This window comes from Elephantulus edwardii, unplaced genomic scaffold (assembly GCF_000299155.1).
Source record: "Elephantulus edwardii isolate Elephantulus edwardi_28Jun2011 unplaced genomic scaffold, EleEdw1.0 scaffold00001, whole genome shotgun sequence".
Classification (NCBI taxonomy): Eukaryota; Metazoa; Chordata; class Mammalia; order Macroscelidea; family Macroscelididae; genus Elephantulus; species Elephantulus edwardii.
In genome coordinates this window covers 26234861-26244694 of record NW_006399751.1, presented here as the reverse complement: position 1 = coordinate 26244694, position 9834 = coordinate 26234861, and positions in this window count along the sequence as shown.

The following is a 9834-nucleotide window of genomic DNA, read 5'->3' as shown; positions in this document are numbered from 1 at the left end:
TGATGCCTTTGAGCTGTGGTGCTGGAGAAGAGTACTGAGAATACCATGGACTGCTAGGAAAACATAGATTTGTCCTGGAGAGGTTTAAACCGGATGGCTCCTTGGAGGCAAGGATTCTGAGGCTCCATCTAACTTACTTCGGACATGTAGTGAGGAGAGACCGGTCCTTGGAGAGAGACATCATGCTTGGGAGGGTAGAGGGACGGCGCAGTAGAGGAAGGCCCTCTATGAGGTGGATTGATTCAGTGACTGGGATAATTGGGATGGGAGTATCAGAGACAGTGCGATTGGCGCAGGACAGAGCAGAGTTTAGGGCTGTTGTACATAGGGTCGCTATGAGTCGCAGGCGACTCGACGGTACATAACAACAATAACAATAACAATCACCAGTAAATTGATGCATGTCCTCTTAAATCAGTGATTTTCCACTACTGTGTATACATTTAAGAATGGTAAAAAGAACAATAAGAACTATATTCTATTTAACTTTTAATACAGTATTTAAAACTAAAGTATGTGTAAATGCCCTTATTTTAAAGCAATTTGTGTAATACATCTTGAGCAATGCTGCATGAAATAATATAGTATATTGATCACGTTTCCACCTCATTATGAATGTTTATAATTTATATTCATAAAAAATATTCATTTGAATAATATTGACATTTTAAATTCTTTTTTCTTTTTTTTTATTGTGCAACCCTGTGATTTTTTCCCCTATCCATCCTCGCCCCCCATACACTTTAAATTCTTAACAGAAATAGTTACATATTTCATATTTTATGATGCAGATCAATGTGAGTTTGTGCTATGATGAATCCTTTGCTCAAGGCAGCATTCATTTCACAGATTTCTCTTTAAGCAAACTTGGACCAAACAACTTATGCAAGTTTAATAAAGTTCGAGAGACATTTCCCTCAAGATTAAGTCCCAGTTGTCTTCAGTGATAACTTGACTTATTAGAACACCTTTTATCTATTCCCCATTTCACTGATTTGGTGATCTGCAATAATCATGTTGTACCCTACTCCCCCTTTTATCGTTCTAAGCATGGAGGACAACAAAAATCACCACCAATCCAAAGCTGAATCTTGAGTTGGAGATCAGACATCCTTCTACTCTCCAGCCTTTCAGATAAATTCTGACCCTATCCTTTCCATGACATTCTGTACTTCTGTTAGGTTTAATGATTTATTATAGTGGTCACACAGAACTCACAGATCACACTCATGATTATGAGGTTTATTATGGAAGTAATAGGTTATAACTCAGTAACAAGATAAACTTTAAAATAACGAGAACAATTCAGGATGCAATTCTTAGATACAGCTTTTGAACAGCTGAGCCTGCCAGTAGACCTCTGCCACCAAGATTTCCTCAGGCCTGACTTGAAGCTGGAAAATGTTAAGAGCCAGAGGTAGACCCTCAGCAAGATAGATTTACACAAGACCAACTCTCCAGATATCAACAAGTGCACTATTCTGTACACACCTGGTGGCTGTAAATGGTGTGGTAATGACCTGTAACACTCTACAAAATGTAGTTACTAAATTGGATTGGGATAGAAGACAGGTAGAAGGTTCACAGGAGGGCATGCAGTAGTCCCAAGTGTTTGAAAGAATCAAAAACTATGAAGTTGGTTAATGATCACAGAAACCCTGAAGTCCTATATATTAGCAAACAAAATAGCTTAGGATGCAGTGTAAAAACAAAAATAATAGGGACAGCATGTTAGCAGATTCCTATCTCTTGTAGCTGGAGGTAAGACTATACTAAAAATCAGGGTCAGTATTTAATTATAAAAGGTATAGACTTACCAAAAAAGTTTGGATAAAGACTACTAAAGAAAGGAGAGCCTAAGGCAGGAACATTTGGGGATAGATGTCAGATATTCTTAAACACTCTCTATAGATTCCATTCTCCTTTGCAAAAAAGAAAAAAGAAGTCACCTACTGGGTGGAGTTCATAAAAAGCCTTGCCGAAAGTCAGGTTTTTTGCCAAATGATGCTTGACCTCGTTTGATGAGTATACTCCTTTCCTCATTGCTGGGACTGATAGATATGGACAAGTTTCACCACAGTTCAAGTGGAAAAGTGCAGTTTTTGCTTTGAAAATAAGATTATTAATCTAACGACCTACATATCCTGACTCATATGTGCTAGCAGAAAGTTGTAGAATACACCAGAGAATGAATCTTTAGGATACTGGACCAAGAAATGTAATATAAAGGATATTAAGAAAGATTTATTGATATCAAGACATAAACTCTTGATTTAGAATATATTAATGCATTAATGAATATTGACAATAGACTTATTATATTCCAATATATGTTCCTTGAAGCTTGGAAATGCCAAGCAAATGTAGTGGAGATGTCAGACTGTGTAAGCTGAGAGAGCATGCAAAGGGCCCAGAAAGTAAGTAAGCTAAAATGAATTTATTATTATAAAAGCAATCTACCATCGGCCAATAGACAGTGAGCTCAGACGTTAATCTATTCATTAAATAAGGACTATTAAATCTGAAGTAACTTTATAAAGAACATTTATGGCATTTGCTCCTTATAAGCATTTTCCTTTAAAAATGTATTTGTGGAGATAAAATCAGATCTAAATCTACTTGAGGAGGCAGAGTTAATACAAATTAATAAGTAGGTTGCTATTATCTAAAATTAAAATATCAGAATATCATTGACATTATCTTTTAAATATATATCAAAGAATAGTTGTTGGTTCCAAATGATATAACTAAGTGTGAGAATGAACACTCACTTATTTAAAAGAAAACTTTGTAATTGATACAAATGCATTATTTAAATTATACCTTAGAGCACATGTTAAAAAAAAAAGTGAACCCATCTTTTTGAGAGTTTGCACAGTGACTGTAACAGTAGATTCAAACGTGTCAGAGATTGCTAGTATGGCACAGGCTAGGACTAGGTCCAGATCTGTTGTTCATAGACTCATTGTGAGTAGTATTTGAAACCAAGGTCTGACTACAGCTAACTACTAAAACTACAATATAATTAATATGAAGTGAGGAAGTATTTTCCAGAATTTATTACCAGAAAAGGAGGCTTACAGAATGTTGTTGTTGTTTGATGCCGTCGAGTCGTAGATGACTCATAGCGACCCTATGAACGAACGGCCTGAGCACTGTTAGTACATAGAGGTTTCCGGAGGCAAGGCATTTCGGAAGTGGATGCCGCTCCTGCTTCCAGGCTTGATTTAGTCGGGAAGCTCCAGCCAACACTGTCCACCATGGGTGCCCATTACCACAATTGGCACATCACTGTCACAGGCTTCAGCATCACAGCAACCGCAAGTTACCTCTGTACAGCAACGCACAGACTAGTGTATAGCTTACAGAATAGATTTTATAAATATCCATTGCCTTAATATTTATCAGATTTAGAATACACCAACATTTTATACAATGTTTCTTTATGAAGTCTGGTACCCTTTTCTCGTTGTTGTTGTTGATTGCCTTTAGTCGAGAATGATTCATAAAGATCCTATGAACAAAAGGCCTGAAGCCCATCTACAACCATCATCATTTATCAAAGTTCATAGTTTCTGGAGGCATGTTGTGTAGGAAGTGGATGTCATTCCTGCTTCCACTAATCTCATAATAATGTGAATTACACGATCTAGTGTTTCTCTATTTGATAATAAAATCCACTTATATTTATTGTTTATTATATGTCAGTAACTTTACTAAATTTCACTTGTTATTTTTTGTTATAATGTACTGTTGAGGCAGAATCTTTTCATCGTTGACTGTCCAGAAGGTTTTCAGAGCCAATATTCACACAGGAGGAAGACTGTCCATCTTTTTCCCATAGAGCAGCTGGTGGATTTGAACCATATAACTTTAGGTTGGCAGCCCAGCACCATATCACTACGTTACCAGAGCTGCTTTTTGCTTGGATTTTTTTATTTAATGCTAGTAGTAACCAACTGAGATAAGAGCTATTATTAGTTCAAAAATGAAGACAGAGAAATGAGACTAAAAAGAAGTAATTTGCCAAAGATTACATAGCTACTTGGTGACTAAGACAGGAATTGAATTCATAGAGTCAGATTCAAATTTACTTAACATGGCAATTATAAAAGTGCATATGTTATGAGACAATTTCTCTGCATATATTTTCCAAATCACTAGAATGTAGGAAAACTTTCAAGCAACAATTTAATATGATTCATACAGTAAGATTTTCAACCTGTTTCAGTAATTTACCTTCCAGATAATAACAAACAAATAAAACAAGCAGTAATAGCCTGGGCAATCATTGAAACAATTTCTGAGCCTTATGTCTCCTCTACACCCAGGATCAAAAGGTCTCATGGGTTTTTTTCTCTTTCTCTGTTTGTTTTTCTACTTCTCAGTTCTTAACAAGATGACTGCTTCCTGGGATTCACTAGCTCCTATTTGCTTGGCTAAGCAAATTTTTTACTTCTGTCCTGACCTTGATTTTTCTCTCTTCACTCGTTCAAATATATTAGAGACAATGTTTGAGAACTATGCTATCCCATCTCATTGCTTTACTTGAAAACTTCATAGACCTTTTGAAACCATGCACAAGTTTTAGTTTGCATGAACCTGATTATTCAGCCTGTAAGTTCTCTGGTTTAGTGCACATCACTGAAGTCTGGGCTGCTGAGTCTGGTGATTGGCACACACCCAGAGATGCCTTGGGAAAAGGACAAGGTAATCTGCTTCTGAAAGATAATAGCCAATGATAACTCTGTTTATGATTAACAAATGAGTTCTTAAAAACCAATCAATGGCAACTAGTTTACAGCTGTAATAGAGTCACTCTAATTAAAACAAAGCAAACCCAAAAAAACCCACAAATTCACCACTATGATGTCTATTTATGCTTATAACAACATTCCACCAAGTTTCCAAATCTGGAAGGGAGCACATTACCCATGTTACTGTCTCAGACAGGCTGGTGGATTCAAACACCTAACCTACAACGTCACCAAGACCTTTTAGCCTTACTGGACTCAAAACTGTAAGGGATGTGAGGCTAGCACAGGAGCGGGATAGGATAGAGTTCAAATCTATTGTTTATGGGGTTACTATGAGCTGTACTCGACTTGACAGCACTTAACAATAACAACAGATCCCAACTAAATGCCAGGATCCTTGCTGCCTGGACACTGGTGCCTGCTCTTGGTTTCAGGGTTTCCTTGAAGCATTTTTCCACTGGAATGCATCAATTCTCTAAATGTGTTTAAATTTTATCCTTTTCCAAACCCGAGTTCAACCTAAGCCCACAAAGATTTCTCATTTTATGCTAAGCCATAGATAGATCTGAAGCCATTAGTTTCGCTGACAATGAAAAGTTATTCTGATTCTATCTTCAGTCAGGTGATTACAGATCCTTAGAGGTGGGAGAAACTGAACAGATTACTTAGTTTTACATGAATTTTAGATGAGGGAAGTAAGGCTTATCCTAGCTAAAGCTTGGTTTGCATTTTAACACATTACTCTGCTTTCTAAACGAATAGCCACTGTTTTTATTGTTTATTACTTTTGTTTTCTTCTAGACACATAACAGAAGATAATTGTCGATTTGTATGATATTATATGTTTGCCTACAGTCTTGTTTCTTTCGAGTGGAATGGGCTTATAGCCAACTGTCCAGAGGGGTTGCAAAGGCTGTAAACTGCTTGACAGGAGATTGCCCATTTTCCTCCCTCAGAGCTGCTGGTGGTTTCAGAATCCTTAGAAAAGGAAGCACCACCATTGCGTTAGGAGCCCAATTCCCTATGGAATATTTTACCCCAGCAATCTTTGCCTACATTCTTGTCCCTCAACCGTTAGCATCTCTCAGATGTTTGTTAACTGACAATTTAACTGAGACTCGCCTCAGAACATTTGACTAAGTAGAGTGAGAGTGGAGTTTAAAAATCTGAACATCTAAAATAAATTCCTGGGTGAGTTGAAGCTGCTGATCCAAGGACCACACTGAGGACAATTGATTGGACTTAAATGTATCATATAATCATCATGTATGTCAAAAGCATAGCCAGCCTTTGGTCTCTGTTTTTAAATTTTAACATGGATAATGCCAAGAGATAATGCAAAATACATTTGGGTTATTTTGATAATATTTTATTAAATATTGTATCTTTCCCTTTAGTAAACTGCTTGATGAAATAAATATACTATTTTAATACTCCTGATAGTTAAAAAAGTGTTCTGTTTTCTTATATTAACAGTGCAGTAATTAATTTGTTCTGTGTTAATAAAATATCCCTGCCTGGGTTAAAAAATACAGAAAAGAATGTCTACATAAAGGTCATTTATCAGAACCATTTACTGATTAAGTTTGCACTTCTTGTGGTTTGAAAAACTTCCAAAGGAAGATGATGTCATATCTCTAAGGATTTTCTCAGATGTGCTAATGCCAGTTGCAGAGTACACAAAGGAACCGCTGAGCAGAAATGACCTCAGGTTACATTATAAGGATTGTCTGCCTCTAGAATTTTCCATGGAAATATACCAAATCCATAAAATTGGTATCAATGATTTTTGATCAAATTAAATTAATCTTCTTTCTTAAAAAAATGTACGCCTTATATATCACTTGAAAAAACCCCACTTATTTTCAAAGAACAAAGTTATTAGGCAGGTGTTTAATACATGCATTCTAACGCTATTCCTAGAAGAGCTATATCTGACAGCCATTATTTTTCTTTATTTTTATATTTTTTTACATATGTTCAGATTGGATTAGACATGCTATTGAAAATATAATCAAAGCTTTTATCTCAGCAGCACCTCCTGGTTCAAATAGAGCCTGCCAAAGAAGCTGGTAAAATCAGCCACTGCCTGAACACAAACTGTGGAAATGTGGGAATCATTTATCTATATTGGTGGAATTGGACTTACTTAATATGCAATTAATAATTTAAAATTTTGAAATAAATACTTTGTTTCTTTTTGGAGAGTAAATTATTTTTCATTTTATCAAAACTTTACAAATCCTGGTTTTCCTTCAATTACTTAATTTTCATTAACTTTATAAAATCATATGTTTCTATGACAGATTGTTGTTGTTGTTGATTGCCTTCAAGTCAAACACAACTCATAACGACCCTATAAACAAGAGGCCTGAAGCCCATTTGCGACTATTGACATTTATCAAAGTTCATAGCTTCTGCAGCATGCTGTTTAGGAAGTGGATGCCAGTCCTGCTTCCAAACCTGTAATAGTATGTTATGGTTATGTGCCACTGAGTTGCCTTTGATGCCTAGTGGCCATAGGTACAGCAGCTGTCCTGGCAAGTCTCACTAATTCTGACGCACCCATAACTGTCCTTTAGTGACTGATTTCTATCATTGTAATGAGATTTGCTGAAAATCTTTGCTTCCCTAGACCACTCTCTTTAAACTGATCCAGCTGTCTTAATTTTCCCTGACCCTGCTAGAAAGGCACAGCCCAGCCACCACCCTCAGATTTCCTGGGAGTGTGGAATTCTTTTTGGCTCAACTGGAACAGCCACAGCGTGAACAAGCTGCAGAAACTTCTCCAGAACGTCTGGATTTTTGAGCTCAGAAGAAACACCAACTGGAGGTTGGAGGTTGAGAGGAATTAGAGAAATGGTATATTGTTATCATGATGAGTTGGTTTGACAAATTAAACATTGGGGCTTTTTGAACCCCCATACATTTTAGCTAATCTAGTACTGATGTTATTGGAGTGATCTGCAATACAGCCACTCAGCATAGTTTGATGCAGTGTTTCCTTAGTCCTTAGTCATTGTTTAGTGTTGCATAATACTCCATTATGTGAATGTGCTATACTTTTTTTAGCTATTCATCTGTTAATGGATACTCAAGTTCAGGTTGTTTCCATCTTTATTGCTAGTATCAATAATGCTGCAATAAATGTGAGTGAATATATATTACTTCATGGGGCAGCTCTTGTTTCATTAAGCCATATACCTAATAATGAGTTTTCTGGATCAAATGATATTTCTATTTCTAAATTTTAAACTATTTCCCGTGATTGCATCATTTTATTTCCTCACTAGTAACAGAAAATAGTTTTAATCTCTCCACACCTCCATAATTATTTATTTGTCATGTTATTGAAGTTTGCTATTTTTTCTCAGAGTTATTGTTTTGATTTGCATCTTTCTAATAGTTGATGGGGTCATATTCATAGTAAAAAAATGTTCATTTCTAAATCCATCCTGAAATACAGTATTGTTAGTGAAAGGACATTATCCATATACACACAAGAAAGACCTATTACTATTACTCAAATATACACACCAATAACTAGAGCCAAAGAGGAAGAAATAGAAGATTTCTACTAACTTTTGCAGTCTAAAATTTATTAAATATGCAACTAAGATTCATTAATAAAGTTTGGGATGCAAAAGGTGGCAACAAGAAAGAAGAATCAGTAGTCAGAAAATATGGACTTGTTGATGGAAATAAGGATAAAGATAGAATGATAGAATTTTATGCAATCAATGGTTTGTTTTTTGGAAATATCTTTTACAAAAACCACAATGACTATCCATATCGACCTCACCTAATGGATTGTTTTTACACAGGAATCAAATTAATTACATCTGTTGAAATGATCATTGAAGAAGCTCAATATACACTGTGAGAACTAGGCCAGGTGCTGACTGTGCAACAGACCATCAACTACTAATGTGAAAGTTCAAATTGAAGCTAAAAAAAATTACCAATAACCTAAATTTGATGCTGAGTCTATCCTATTTGAATCCAGAAACCATCTCAGGGACAGATTTGAGGCCTTTAACACAAATGAACAGAAATGAGATGAGCTGTGGGATGATATCAAGAATATTATCCATGAAGAATGCAAAAGGTCATGACAAATATGGAAAAGGAACAAATGATCAAGAGAGATGTGAGAAGATACTCTGAATATTGCACTGGAATTCCAAGAAGCCAAAAACAAAGTGGAGACATCGGGACCAAAGAGTTGAACAGAAGATTTCAAAACACAGCTTGTGAAGACAAAGCAAAGAAGTATAATGAAATGCATAAAGAGCTGGAGTTAGAAAATCAAAAGGATCAAAGTCACTTAGCATTTCCTAAGCTCAAGGAACTGAAGAAAAGAATTCAAGCATCAAGTTTCAAAATTTAAAGATACTATGGGCAAAATCTTGAATGATCTTGTTGTTATTGTGTACCACCATGTTGGAGCTGACTCATAGCTGACCTTTCATGGCTTTTCAGAGGCAGTTTATCACACAGGAGGAGATTTCCCATCCTTCTCCTATGAGGAAGCTGGTGGCCTTGAACCACATGCCTTCTGGATTGCAGTGCAGCTTCTTGCCACTAGGCAAGGAAGCATCAAAAGATGGAAAAAATACATGAAGTTCTTGTACCAAGAAGAATTGGTTGACCCAGAACTATTTCAAGACAAGAATCAATGGTACTAAAGGAAGACTATCAAGCATCTTTGAAGGAATTGGTAAAAAATAAGGACCAGTAATTGATGGAATACCAACTGACATATTTCAACAAATAGATGTAGCTCTAGACGTGCTCACAAGGTTTTGCCAAGAAATCTGGCCAAATGATTGGAAGAGGTCAATACTTATTGCCATTCCCAAAAAGGTGATCCAACAGAGTGTGGAAATTATTGAATAATATCACTAATATTACATGCAAGAAAAATCCTGCTGAAAATTTTCCAAAACAACTACAACAGTACATGGACAAAGAACTGCCATAAATACACCCTGAGTTTAGAAGAGACCATAGCATTAAGGATATTTCTGCTAAGTCAGGTGGATCTTGAATGAAAGCAAAGAGTACCAGAAAGATG